This window comes from Vanessa tameamea, chromosome 16, assembly GCF_037043105.1.
Source record: "Vanessa tameamea isolate UH-Manoa-2023 chromosome 16, ilVanTame1 primary haplotype, whole genome shotgun sequence".
In the NCBI taxonomy this organism is placed as follows: domain Eukaryota; kingdom Metazoa; phylum Arthropoda; class Insecta; order Lepidoptera; family Nymphalidae; genus Vanessa; species Vanessa tameamea.
This window is the reverse complement of record NC_087324.1, coordinates 11,407,833-11,422,262: the sequence shown is the minus strand read 5'-3', so window position 1 is coordinate 11,422,262 and position 14,430 is coordinate 11,407,833. Positions and strand designations below refer to the sequence as shown.

The 14,430-nt window shown below is 31.7% G+C and overlaps 1 protein-coding gene across 2 annotated transcripts in view; it reads left to right on the top strand.

The window, feature by feature from the left end:
• The first annotated feature begins 422 nt into the window (after positions 1–422).
• Positions 423–14,430, top strand: part of LOC113394220 (protein trapped in endoderm-1) — a 46,429-nt gene continuing 32,421 nt past the window's right edge. For both annotated transcript variants that reach the window (XM_026631453.2, XM_026631451.2), the window contains exon 1: positions 423–565. The gene's annotated coding sequence lies outside the window, so the exon portion shown is untranslated. The remainder of the gene's footprint in view (positions 566–14,430) is intronic.

Genomic DNA, 14,430 nt, shown 5'->3' with positions numbered 1-14,430 from the left:
CAATGATTGTTACGATCAAATATATTTTTAGGCCATAGAAATGAATAAAATAAAACATTATTTATTTACATTGACGTAATTAAATGTTTTTTAAGGTATTGAAATACCGTGCATTATTATTTACTAGGTCATACTTGGTATATTATATAGATACTCAGTTATTCATGTTATTACATAGGTACTTTACATGTATATATGAATTGTTACGAAAATATATAAATCTATTTTATTACATGTAACATAAATAATACTTATTACACACATTTTTAATAGGGTATTTCTTTACAATACATCTAGTAATTTTACATCCGATTTCTGGCGCCCGTAATGTCATAATTCCCGGCAAAACGGCAAACTTCTTTTTAAAGTTTAACTACAGCAATACACTCAAGCTCAACAGTCAACATTGTAACTCCGTACTACCGGTGTACACTGTACAGCTCAGTGGCGCGCAAGACTTCGTGAGAGTAGGTTATGTGATGATTTTGTGTCAATGAATATTGAGTGAGATGTCGTAAAAACTTATGTGATTTGTTTAGTTTTTTTTTTTACTTACGACACAGCGGTGAGTAGTATGCAATGAAATACAGTTTTATATGAATCTTTTGAATATATTAACATTTTTTTTTAAATCTTTGAACTTATTGTTTGCAACTTCCGAAAATGCAAAAGACGTGCTTGTAATGTAAATATTTTATTACACTGCTAAGAGCAACAATCTTGATGAAATTTCGTTTTATATGTGACCTGTGCTACGTACAAAAAATTTAAGCCTAATTTTTAAATATTTGACAACCCGGTTTTTTGTAAAGTAAATCAAAAATACATATGTATGTATTTTTTTTGTTTCGAGTAACAACTTTTGTTAGTATTAATATTTACCTGAAAATAGAGAAAAATAATAAATTTTATTATAGTTATACTAATATCGAAAAAATATTTCACTAAATATTTATTGTTTTAAATAAATAGTTCCTCAGCAATCTATGATTTAATTTTCTTATCACACAATCATATTATAAATTATAATACGACTACATATTACGATATGTTTTTTAACCAATGCCGTTACGCTCAACTTACTACCGTATGTCAGGGACAAGGGTTCGGATCAAAGAATGGTGGATCTTTGCTCCCTTCGTATGTTTCTTAAAAAAACAAACCATGGCCCGCGCATGCGCACGCGCCACTTTGAGTTTTGACCACCTGCCGCCATTATTGTCTATTTCGAACGCTGCACTTCCAAATATTACACAACATGATAACAGTAATAAAGTCATGTCGATTATTAATAAACTCTTGACGTACGGAATAGAAGTATATGTTTTTAAACCTACCTACTTTTACCTGTAAGTATAAATAATAATATGATAATTTTCATACAAGTAACATGTTATCATATGTTATTGTCAAATAAGTTTGTAAAAAATAACTAGGTTTATAAAAAATATATTATATTTCAAGAAAATAATATTTTGGAAGAGGGCAATACTTAAAGCCGACATTACTCCTAGCGAATATACTCACTGTGCAATTTATAAATGTTCTTTGTTTTAAATAATAAATAATAATGTTTTAAAAACATCATCAGTACCCAATACTACATAGAGTAAAGATTTAAGCAGTTAATTTGTGTGAGGAAAGTCTTTAAATTAATCTGACAATATATAATATAATATAGTTCTGTACTTCAATGGCAGTCTTAAACGTAATACTGGCAAATAAATCCTCTGCTTTTAAAGACAAGGGAGCTTAAAAGCTAAATTCACGCTTCTCCAGCGTTTTTTGTTGTTAATCATATGGTTAGTTTGATTTGATGCCTTTCAACAGTATTTTGTTAAGATCCACATTTTTTAATTTATTTAAAATATCAGCAGACTTTTAAACAGGCCTAGACTAGTAAGTGGTAACCACCATTCATAGACAAAGAAATAATGACCAACGCTTACAACTTTTACAAATCTTGGAACCTAAGATGTTATATTGGTTATCTTTAGATACAGTGGCTCACTACCTTCATACCGGATACCGGAACACAACGATACTAAGTACTGTTGTTTTGTGCTAGAATATGTCATGTACCATCATTAGTAAGGAAAGTTCCATTAAAAATATTTTACTATACGTGTTTTGTTTTATAGTCTGTGCGTATTTGAATTAAAATACTACAGTATTTTTGGCATGGTTTTCAGACGAAATAGTATCATAGGTCGAAAGTTATCACAATCAAACGACCTAAATAAGATGATGCGCGAAACCGTGTCTAAAGTTTATCGAATACATTAATTTAATTCCTTACACTGTTGTTTATGATGAGTTTAATATTATTATTAGCATAGTTAACACTCGGTACATTTATTTTTTTAATATTTAATATATTTATACAAGTCAAAGGTATTATAAAACTTTTAAAGTGAAATTAAAAGAGGTTTAGGTAAACATAATAAAGTATTTATTAAATACATTTATTCGAGAAGTAATGAATAAGAGAGTATATCCATTTAGTATTTTACGCCACAGAATTTCCTGTAAAATAAAGAACCGTCGGTGGTATGATGGGGGTCCGCTCCAATCTAGCCCGGATTTAGTCTTGAGTTGTTTCGCTAAATAAATTCTAAATTTTTATTTTAATAATGCCTATCATATCTCAAACCCATGACGATATATGTGATAATTCATTCCAGTATATTTGACGACGCTAAGTCTGTAAATATTACATGGGAACAAACTCAAAAAACCCCTCAGAACAAGGTCGTTAATTATCAGAAAATGAATTTAAAGGATACACTTATCAAAATACGTTAAAATCTCAGTAAATTGACTTAAAACATTTTATGAGTGAGGTATAAGGAGGCAATTTAGTTAGATCACTGATTTAATTTTACATAGGTCCTTCGAACTCGGCTAAGCGTTGTCGTCGTGGTCTTTTATCGCTAGAACTTTAATAGCTTTTTTTCAAATCATTGTCGTCCACAGCTTCGCCCGCGTTTTTTGGGTACGTGGTCAGGCGTTAGATATAAAAAGGACCTTATGTCCTTGGAGTTCGTAAAACCTTGCTTCGTACCCAATTTCATTAAATTCAGTTAGTTAATTAGTATAGATAATAACTCAGTAATTGTTGCTTGTATTTGAATTCATTTTCTGTTATGAATTTTAAAACTGCTGTGGGATCTCCGCTCGAATAAAATATGTAATAAAATTAATCGAAAGGATATTACTCTAACATACATAGTCATATATGAAATAAGCTCCGACATAATAGCTCTGCTATCAAGTTAACACGGGTACAGTAAGGGTCTCTATACAACTTTTGGGTTTAAGCACAAACAAAAACAAGAAAAATTATTGTTTTGTCCGGCATTTCACTCCTATGATATGCGTTTATTATACTTAAAAACCAACGTTATGAATAACTATGTTTATTGACGAAAAGGACATGAAAATCCGCCGCATAGTTTCGTACAGACGACGCTAAGCGGCGTTGTTTTATGCTGCGTAAAGTTGGTGATGATGTTGTCCTGACTGATTTCGTATACGGATACGGATTCTCTAGTAACTAGTAGTAGTAGTAGAAATGCAATAAATGCACAGATGCTCTATTTCTTCATTCCCAGGTTTCGACGCATAAGACTAGTAAACACCAACGAATTCTCAACTTCAGTCTATTATTGAGAATTACTTGAAATTCATATTGGCGTCGATTTTACATTAATTATAATTTGTTTGTCCAGTCTATCAGATCGACAGAAAACGGCATATAACCGTATGTCGTTTTTCAATACTTGACGAGTGAGATACGACCTGAACTACAAAATTCCAAACAAACGATTTTTTTTTCACAATGGCGATGTATATACGAGTGTTGCCAGCAAACTTTGTATCCAGTTACATAAAACAATTAACTAGTATTAAGACGATTGCACTCTATGTGTGTTAACGCGTTACGTGACACTATAACACTAATTACAGTGACGATAAGTGACCTAGATGTTTTCAAATAACTATGTTTACGTTAATTGCTTGTATGATATTTTAAAATAGCTTTATAATTGACATTGACAACGAAGCTTCCTGAAACGAAACTTAAAAATTACCATTGATGTGTTTTTATTATTTTTTATTTTAAAGGTCGACAATTTGTATATTTGGAAAAAATAAGAAGTAATAATTAATTTTGGTTATCTATAATAAGCGCGGTATTGTAAACTTTTTTTAATATAATAAATAATAAATATTGGACAACATCACATACATTACTCTGATCCCAATGTAAGTAGCTAAAGCACTTGTGTTATGGAAAATCAGAAGTAACGACGGTACCACATACACCCAGACCCAAGACAACATAGAAAACTAATGAATTTTTTCTACATCGACTCGGCCGGGAATCGAACCCGGGACCTCGGAGTGGCGTACCCATGAAAACCGGTGTACAGACTACCCGACCACGGAGGTCGTCAATATAAATAATAGTAAATCTTATTAATACAGCTCATTCTGAACAATGTGTTAGAAATCAGTCCAACACACAAAAATTATGTTTTAATTTTTTATAGTTGTCATTGTAAAAAAAATACTCGTTGATTATTTCGTTATACTTAATATATCCCTTAAACGTACAAACTACAATATACATCTAACTATCTTCATCTATCTTGGCCGATCTGAAGTTAAGTTTCTCAGAAATGTTAGCATGTAATTTTTTTACTATAATCAATGACATAAACCTACTCGTATATGAAACTGTAATAATATTTCTCTCAGATTTCTAGACTTTACTTTTTGTTTTTGTTCATTGAGTATTCATATTCAACTTAGATATGAACTTTACTAGGTGGTAGGACTTTGTACGAGCCAGTCTGGGTACCGTCGGTATTCTACCGACAAACAGAAAAACTTTTTATTAATGTGTTTCGGATCGAAAGTTGAGTGAGCCAGTGTGATTACAGGCACAAGGGACATAACATCTTAGTTCTGAAGGTTGGCAATGAGGATGTAAGGAATCGTCCATATTTCTTACAGCACTGATGTCTTCAAGTAGTTTTGACTCACCTTCAGGGGAACCACTATCCCATCCGCCTACCTATTTACAAAAACGCAAATCCCAAAAGATACATCTCTCTAAAATAATGTTCTTTACTTACAAACCAACGCTGAATACGTGCACACTAGCGTAGTGTTTACTCAAGGCGATGGCAAACTACACATCAAATAGACTATTGTAGGGTCACGTTAAGTCACAAGGGAAACGGGGATGGAAATTCTTAAGGGAGAGTTTTGCCAATCGATAGTTTATTTCCGGTTTCACTAGTTATTGGACATCACAAGGACGTTAACTAACTAGATGTTGTATCCAATTATAAGGCACCATGTTAAGTTTGCTTTTTGTGTCTTTATTTCTATAATATAATAAGTTTTTTGGCAGTAATAAAGGTTGTCTTGATCATATCCATAGTTTTTAAAAAGTTAATAAAAAACATGGAACTGAAAAGGATAACTATTAAGTAGTACAGATGTCAATATAAATTATTCGAATAACGGTTTATGAACACTGCGATTTTTTTTTCTTTTACTTATTAAAATAATCAATAATAAAAATATATTATTAAAATGGCGGTCAATAAAACAAAATGGCTGACAGTCTGACGTAATAGCTCAGACAGCTGGACGCTCGACAAGTGCTCGTATTTTAGTACAGAAGATGAATTGATCTCTTCAATCGAACAGTAACACATCGGTTTGGCGTTTCGTAAACAAAATTTTATTTCACTACAACCGTGAGACGCGTGATTTATTTTTACTATCGTTTCCGAGAAAAATATCGAGTATAATTTACTTTTTACGACTTAACGAGAATGCATCATTTGCGAGATGACGTTTTGAACTATAACACAAATACAATTCCCCTCCAACCCGCTATCGTCATTTCAACTTTTTTTTTTTATAAAATATAATGAAAGATCACGACAGATACCTTATAGCTTATTCCAATCGAAGAAAGAATAAAGATTAACAAACCTCAGACTTATATATTCAATGTCACTTTCTAATATTGAAATATTAGAAAATTATATAGAATATATTGTACACTACTAACAGTTCTAAATTTTTTTTCAAAGTCAAATATATTTATGCAGTATAGAAGAGTTACACTTGCTTATTCATAGTCAAAAATCAAACACCGGCTTGGAAAAACACGGATTTGAGAAGAATCGGCGAAAGAACTCAGTGACTCGACGATTTCTTTTTCTTTTTTTAAATGTCAAAAAAATATTTTCGTTATTTGAAATATCCAATATTTAAGTATTCCATTTAACTGTAATTTTTCTTCTAAAGTTCTCAAAACTGCTTCGGCGACATTTTTTTGCAAATCCATTATGAATATCCATAGATTGTTTAAGCTTTAGACCAATGAAGAATGAATTCGATGTCAAATATTTACATTGATTTAGCTTTCATCTTCATGTGGTTCGTTTAATAGCATATAGAAAATGTTACGCTCCTAATATGTATTTTAAATATTTAGTGCCACATCTGAAATAAATTCAACGAAGTATTTAATGTTACAATATTAAACGATTCGCTTAATGATAAAATCCTATATTATTGGGTAATCATTTTGACATAATACATACGTATATAATTCGAAACTCACTGCAAGAACCCGATTGTGAAATATCAGAAATAATATATAATAATTATAAAGTTATATGATACATATCAAAATAGCATATCAACTTAAGGCGGTTGTCAATATTTCACGAGTGCGATACAAAATGAATTCTTCGCATACAGAATCGCACTTCTGTATACGTTTGATTATATTTTATTTAGACATACATATAGATATATGTTTTCTGAGAAAGCCATTGGTATATACAAATTGCTTAAAAATCAACCATTCGTTACATCAATTGAATTTTGAAACAACAAAATATTTAATTCAGATATGAAAGCATAAATCTATTAGGAAAAATTATTATAAACTTCCGATCGTCTATGAACCGAGAGATTGTTTATTGCGACCTTGAAGCACAAAGAATTGTTTCAAGACAATGTTTGCTTTAAGAAAATTAACAGTGTTCAACACAGATGTACTGAGTTTTCAATTTATTTTGAGTATATTTTTACCTACAACGATTCCATGAAGATTTATACAGTAGTCTTGAAATGTATCGCACGTCGACAGAAAAATGTTTATTTCATATTGAAATTAGGTTAGAAAGATTTTAAATAGAAAATTACATGCTAATTATGTTTATCATGTTGTATTATAAAAATAGTTAAAGCCGCGTCAGTTTTTTGAATTGATTAAGTAGATTAGCCTATATGTCCTAGTCGATATTCCCTTGCACTAGCGTAACTAGCCTTCATGGCCCCCGATACAAAAAAGTATATATGACCTACGGACGAACGAGTAGCCGTCTAGTCGGCACGTGAAAGCTGAGTTTTATTAAAAGTAAATTAATACTGACAGTATTTTTTTAATCTTAGTTTATAGTTTTTACGCATTACAACAAAAAATAGGGCCTGTGTTATTGGAGGTAAATCCTCTAACCATTCATCGTTAATAAATAATATGGTTTCGACAGCGTGTGCGATAATTCAGGACACTTTTTCTTACGTCGTGTTTGGTGGGTCTATGAAACTCTCCCTGTAAAATAGATTTGATATAAAACAATCACTTGTGATTGCCAGGAAAATCAATCAATGCGACCGCAATGGTACAGCTACGCTACTGCACCCTTGATTTCAACCAATTTTATTAAGAATAGTGGCTCAACCAATCTCAAAGTGTAATGATTAAATTAGTACAATACGATTTATATAAATTTTCTCGAAACCAAATTTCATCCAATTTCAAAGACTTCCAAATTGCACGAGTAAGTGCGGCTATACTTCTCTTTTCCCTCACACATAGTCCGATGGGACGATACTGACAGGACACTAAATAGCCCACCTCAAAAATCAAAGTATATGTTGTTATTTGATTGTAGAATAACTGATGTACGAGTGCTTGCAGAAAGCACGTATCACTGAAAGTTAAGTCAAATGTAATATGTTGCATGTGGCATTGCAATCGGGCCTTTTTATAATAACCATTGCATTTCCTCTCAAGAAATTTGCCAGCTGATGTATGGAAATTATCAATGTTTCTAGTGTCAGAAAGCACAAAAAGCCTTTAGTGCTGCGCCCGAACTCTCTGATCTTGTCGGATTTGCCGTGCCATAGGAGCGAAAAATGCACCTGCTTTCAATTAAAGTATCTATCTTATGGCCATCGCGATTGAAATTGGTCAGGAAACGAGGAGGATAAAATAACTTAACTAATTAAAAATATCCTATACGAGAGTGTTTATTAATCAAATTTCGCAATTTTGTATTCTACATATATAACGTTGAACTTGCGTCTTACATAACGTCATTTAACTGCGTCACTATTTTCTATAGCCTGCATTTTTACCAGGTATTTGGATTGATGCCAAAATTGCATATTAATACATCATATATTGTCGGTTTAAAAAAAATTATTTATCGCTCCAAACTTGACTTTATAATCTATTTACATAACCATAAAATTAAATTAAAATTACTTACCTAACTACGTTACGTAACTTTTGTTTGAATTTCCTATGAAACCGATTGAAATTAGCATAAAGTTCTAGCAGCCGGTAATATTAATCAACTATCAATAGTGACGTTGCAAAAAAACATAGATTATTGACCAGGGCTCTTAGCAAATTAGTGATGTCCGCAAACACTCGATGAAATTGAATTGACATCTGTCATTAACGTTATCGCGGATCAGGTATCGTGTAACGGAAACGACGAGACGTCCCTAACACGGGTTCGTTATGTTCTATATTAATGGTTTTTTGTTTACAAAAAAGGATGTTTTTTTTTTTAAATATAAATAAAGTACGTCCTAAATAAGTCACATGTCGTGTTCCGTATGAAAGGTTATATTTCAGAAAAACGTTCTTAATACAAATAGTACATCAGTCCAGTATTACATACGAAAAACTATTTGTTTTGATAAGGACGGTTAAATTATTTATGAGGCGCTACTCAAAAAAGCCCAAAAAATATTTTCATACAGTCCGAACTGACATGAATGTGACGTAACTTCGGCTCGTTATTGGTAACTTAAAAACGTTTGTAAAGTAACTAAGAATGTTTGAATTCACTTTCGATAAATCCACTACAACATTTCAATCTTAATATCCTGAGCACAATAAATAACTCGATCTTTTACTAAAAACGTTTCATTCACGACATTATATCTCAACCTAACCCTCTCCACATCTCAGTCGCATTCGAATACCAAACCCACTTGACCATTAATTATAAACTTCAATCCAATGGATAGACTGTAAATATTTGAATTAGATTATAACCAAGATAATTACAAATGTAATTGTAACACAAATACACAATTGTCGACGACGCTATCCATATTTGTAATGACAATAACCCGGCTAATTTATGCTGGTGATAAATTAATTATTATTCAAGCAATCAAATTGATAATACCGCCTGTAGGCTGGTTACGCTAATCGTTTCAACTCTTTCGTTACAAGTTACTTAGATCGAGACTTCGTGGGCGAATGTTTCAATAGTCCAAACTTTTTGTCTATTTTCTGGAAATGCGACTGTATCTTGGAATAATATTGTTCTATTTACTGAGGCACAGTGATCATTGCAAGTGGTTGCTATGTTATGGGTCATGGATTCGATCACTGCATAAGACAAATATTTGCGTTGTATGTTAAGGTCTGTGGAGATATTTACACGCGTTTTAGTGTGCGTTTTTACGAAGAGACACGTTCATATAAAACACTATGTCACAATAAGCCACTTAAAAAAAAGATTAATGACGTCATCGATATGATTATTAACCTTAAAAAGATTTTGGGGTCTCAAAATTCCTTATATGATTTGACTAAACGTAAGATACTCTTCCGGATCGGATATCTATGGCAAGGGTATCTAAAATAGTAATTCTGAGTGAGATTTTTTTCTTTAACGTACATAAGTGATATAAACAATTCAAACAAATCAATAACTGCACGTCCTTTGACTTTACGGCAATAGATAATAGTCATATTCTGACCTTAAGGCAAGCGCTTTTAATATTATACAGCTTAAACATGCGCGTATTAAATACCGTCCAGGCCGGCTGCGGTCATTGCAAGTTCAATTTCACAGTAAAAAAATTTATTGACAGCCCCTTTACAGTATTTATTATTTATGGAACAGTTCAAACGTAAATAAACATTACGTAATAAATAAGACTTCATTCATATTTTGCGGCTTTATAAATGATATCCATTTTTTTTTCTGTACCAGCGTGTTAAGTTTTGAGTTAATAGGTACTACCGGTTATTTTATGATAATAGAAAATTAACATAAATATTATGGATCATCAACTCACCAAATATAAAGACTTCAAGACATAAATTGGTACATAACTTAAATACGAATGATGATGCAGTCGTTCGTTATCTTAAATATTTTTTTATACTGTATAATTTTATTTTACTAATTAAAAACACATTTACAAACGAACCAGCAAATTCAAATACTTAAGTTAATAACAATAAAACATAGATAGATTAAAGTATAAGAAATTGGAAGAGAATATTAAATAAAACAACACTAAAACATCAAAACCAAACAATTTACTCAAGTAGACTAATCCAAGCGTTTTCATTTCGCCATTTTACAATAAAAAGTAAGTAATTTAGATTGTCATTATAAAACACGAATATTAGTTGCTGATTTATCAAGATATTAGAATTCTTCATAATCTAATGTCACGTCTATTTATACTAATAAGAGCTCACAGCACAATGCTGGGGTAAAGGTCTTCCCAGAAAATAAAAAAGTAAAATGATTACGATATTGTTTCAACGTGACGTTCTTAATGGGTAGACGGACGAGTATTGTTACTACATCTACTACTATACTACTACAAGGGACATAACATCTTAATTACCAAGATTGGTGTCGCATTGGTAATATGAATAATTATTTATATTTTTTATAGTACCTACCAATTTCTATGGGCAGTGATGATCACTAAACATCATTTACCTTACCTAATCATTATAACCAAAGACCAGTCCACATACCTATATGACATTAAAAAATATATTTAAGTAGACTTACGTGACACATCATGTCACAGGATTAAACGCAAAATTACCAGAGATTCGAAAAGTATCTTCTACCACCTAAGAACCAGCTCAAAATTCCATAGTTACTTTGTATCTCAAACTACTTATATAATATGTATTATTTAATATACTTAATCTTCAAGGTCCCAATAATTCCACAGCAAAATGCCATACCTTAACATTAATAATGGAATAGTTGTCACAGCATTAGGTTTTCGCAGCTATTAGTATGAAGAACACCTTGAAATAAGGTCGGAAACAGGTTCTATTCTCTTTCTATATGTCTGAGAAAACAAGGCTGTATGATTGTATGTACTTGCTGCTCATCCCAACATTTTATGAGTAGACCTCCCCACTTCTTAAAGTTAAAATTTCCAAAATTAATTTATTTGACCACCTTATATAATATTCCAAATATTACATAGTATCTTTGGCTATTCTGATGTCCATGCTCCGATGTTGCTCTTCAAAATGAAGACTGTGATTACAATATTTGGATTATTTTTCAATTTGTGTACGTCACATATGTATACACAAATAGCGCAATCTCTATTGGATGGAATTAAATTAAAAACAAAAAGTTGATTGGTTATAATTTAAATTAGAAACAAAAAAGTTCGTATATAATGTTCTTAAACTATTTCCAATTCCAAAGTTAACGCGAGCGATGTCACAACGCCCAGTTCCTTTGAAATATACCTACGGTTCGGTGTGGGTATTATGACCGGGCTAAGGCTATATATTGACGCTCATTATGGACTCGTTAAACGCTATTTGTATTCTGCTATTGTTTCGTGCCCTCGATAAACGATTGCCCTTGACTTGATGACTTCAAGATGATCGTAAATTGTCATCGTATTCACTTCAGAGAAGTGTACAAAAGTATCTAAGTCGAAAAGACTTCCTTTTTAAAAGGTAGGCGGACGGGCGAATAGGACATCAGATTATACGTGGTCACCAAACGCATAGACACCAATATTGTAAGAAATATCAACCATTCCTTAAATCGCCGATGCGCCAAAAAAAAGGGAACTAAGATGTTATGTTCTTTAAGCATTTATACTGGCTCACTCACCCTTAAAATTCCTGAATATAACAATACTAAAGGTTGAACAGTATCAAAGTTATTGTGCTGCAGTCACTTTGACCCCCCCCCCGCATTAAATTGTTGGTTTACATTAGTATGAGTGACGCTTGTGCTTACGAGATTTCTTAGTGGGCGTAAGACGACGTAAGCAGAACAAATTACATTATATTAGTAATAATTATAAGATAATTTAACGGGAAGAGGCGCGCCTTCATGAGTGAACGATCGATACCAAGTCGTCGTAAGTCATGGGACATAGACCACTTCATTCAAATTTCGAACACTCTTACCATAACCAAAACATCAAAGTAGCAAAATTTTATTGCCTTAAAGTTTATGATTATATGATCTAGTCGTAGTAAAATATGTTTAACGTTTTTTTTCATAGTCTTCGCTTGATTGGAGTTGTGACATTTTCACTTTGAATGTGCCGTGCCTTCTTCTTTAAGACGAATCATTTACAATTTTTTAAACTCTCATATTTTGAGTTCTTTATTAAACATTTTTTTTTTATTATTCAGCAAATCTGTACATTACCTTACTAAATTATGTATGAGGTCTCAAATTGTGTGAGATGTTTAAAGCTTTATTTTTTCATATTAAATAAATTATACAGATCCGCTTATTATTCAGTTTATAAGGTGTTACGTTGTTTCGGATGTTAACAGCTGTTTTCTTTTTCTAACTAACTAGCGAGACGTTCAATGTATTAAAGGTATTTAATTGGATAAGGGGCCAATTAAGTACCTTTAATACATTGAACATTTAATATAGATCAATATAGCCCTTTGCGGCATGAAATTTAAACGAATATATTCGAAGATATTATAGATTTAAAACGTAGGGACATAGCGGTTTGTGGTGTCTAATGACTGAAAAATTGTGAACGATGTAAGACATTCTGAAGTATATTTTGTATCAGCATTACACCCGTGCGAAGCCGGAGCGGGTCGCTAGTTTATATTTATATAGAGGTATAAAATAATGTTGTACCCGTGAAAAACTTTTTAGAATCGGATCATTAGTTTCGAAGATTACCCCTACATATAAAGAAACAAATATTAACTCTATAATATTAGTATAGATTTGAATCGCCTCTTAACATTATTTACAATAAGTAAGTTGTGTTTTGTGTAATATCTTTGCATTACTCTGTACTTGGGTACTCTGTGTAATCTAAACAATAAAATCGCTAAATAACCAAAATAAATACAATAAAAAATAGTCACTCACGGCTAAATATACAATATTTATTTACTAGTATGGAAATAAAAAAAAAAAACTTGTTACCAAGTTAAGGTATTTCTTTATTATATTGAAATACTTAAAATAAAAAAGAACAGGCTAAGTTTTTTTCACCACCTCTCGTCAGGGCAGTGAATCTTTTCCGTATCAACTGAGACTACAACAATATGTAAACAATATTGAATAAACGAATTAGAATTTGAATTTCAAAGTCGGTAGAGAACAATGTCGAAACGTCCATACATATGATAGGTATCTGTGTCAATGGACAGGCGGTCGAGCCACAACGATCTCCTTGCCTGTCCATGCGGGAGTTACCGATATGTATTTAAATGCATTTAAGTCTGTCCGCTATACAAGAACGGAATATTTTATCGTCGGCTGAACGGTCTAGAAATACTATTAAGACGATAAACTGTGTAAAACTTGAGTAACTTGGTGCTGAGCTTTGTGCAAGTTCGTATGGCAAAGTTCCAACCACAGATGAAGACGACTACAAGAGCTAAGTGCCCTTGAGAATCGCACGCACACACTTACAAAATCCACAAAAACGGCAAGCCCGTGAACTAATGGTTAAGCGAGGTAACGAGGTTACGCCCAAATATTCTAATAGATGGCGCCAAACCGAGCGAAGTAAGATCAATCATAAATCTCATAAAAAATAGATAGGACAACATAATTGTTTTTATTTCTTTCGATGTTAGTTAACAAATGATTATAAAATAAAACTGATTCCATTAAACTTACAATATTCTTATTTATATTTTGTATACAATAAAATGGACAGTTTTAACCTTTTTTTTCTTTTATTTATATTATTATACCACAATTAGTTCTTATACTAAATATTAAAACATACCAATTTTTAACATTTTATAAAAGTTTGATAATCTATTTATATAATAAAAAGTGTTCGAAA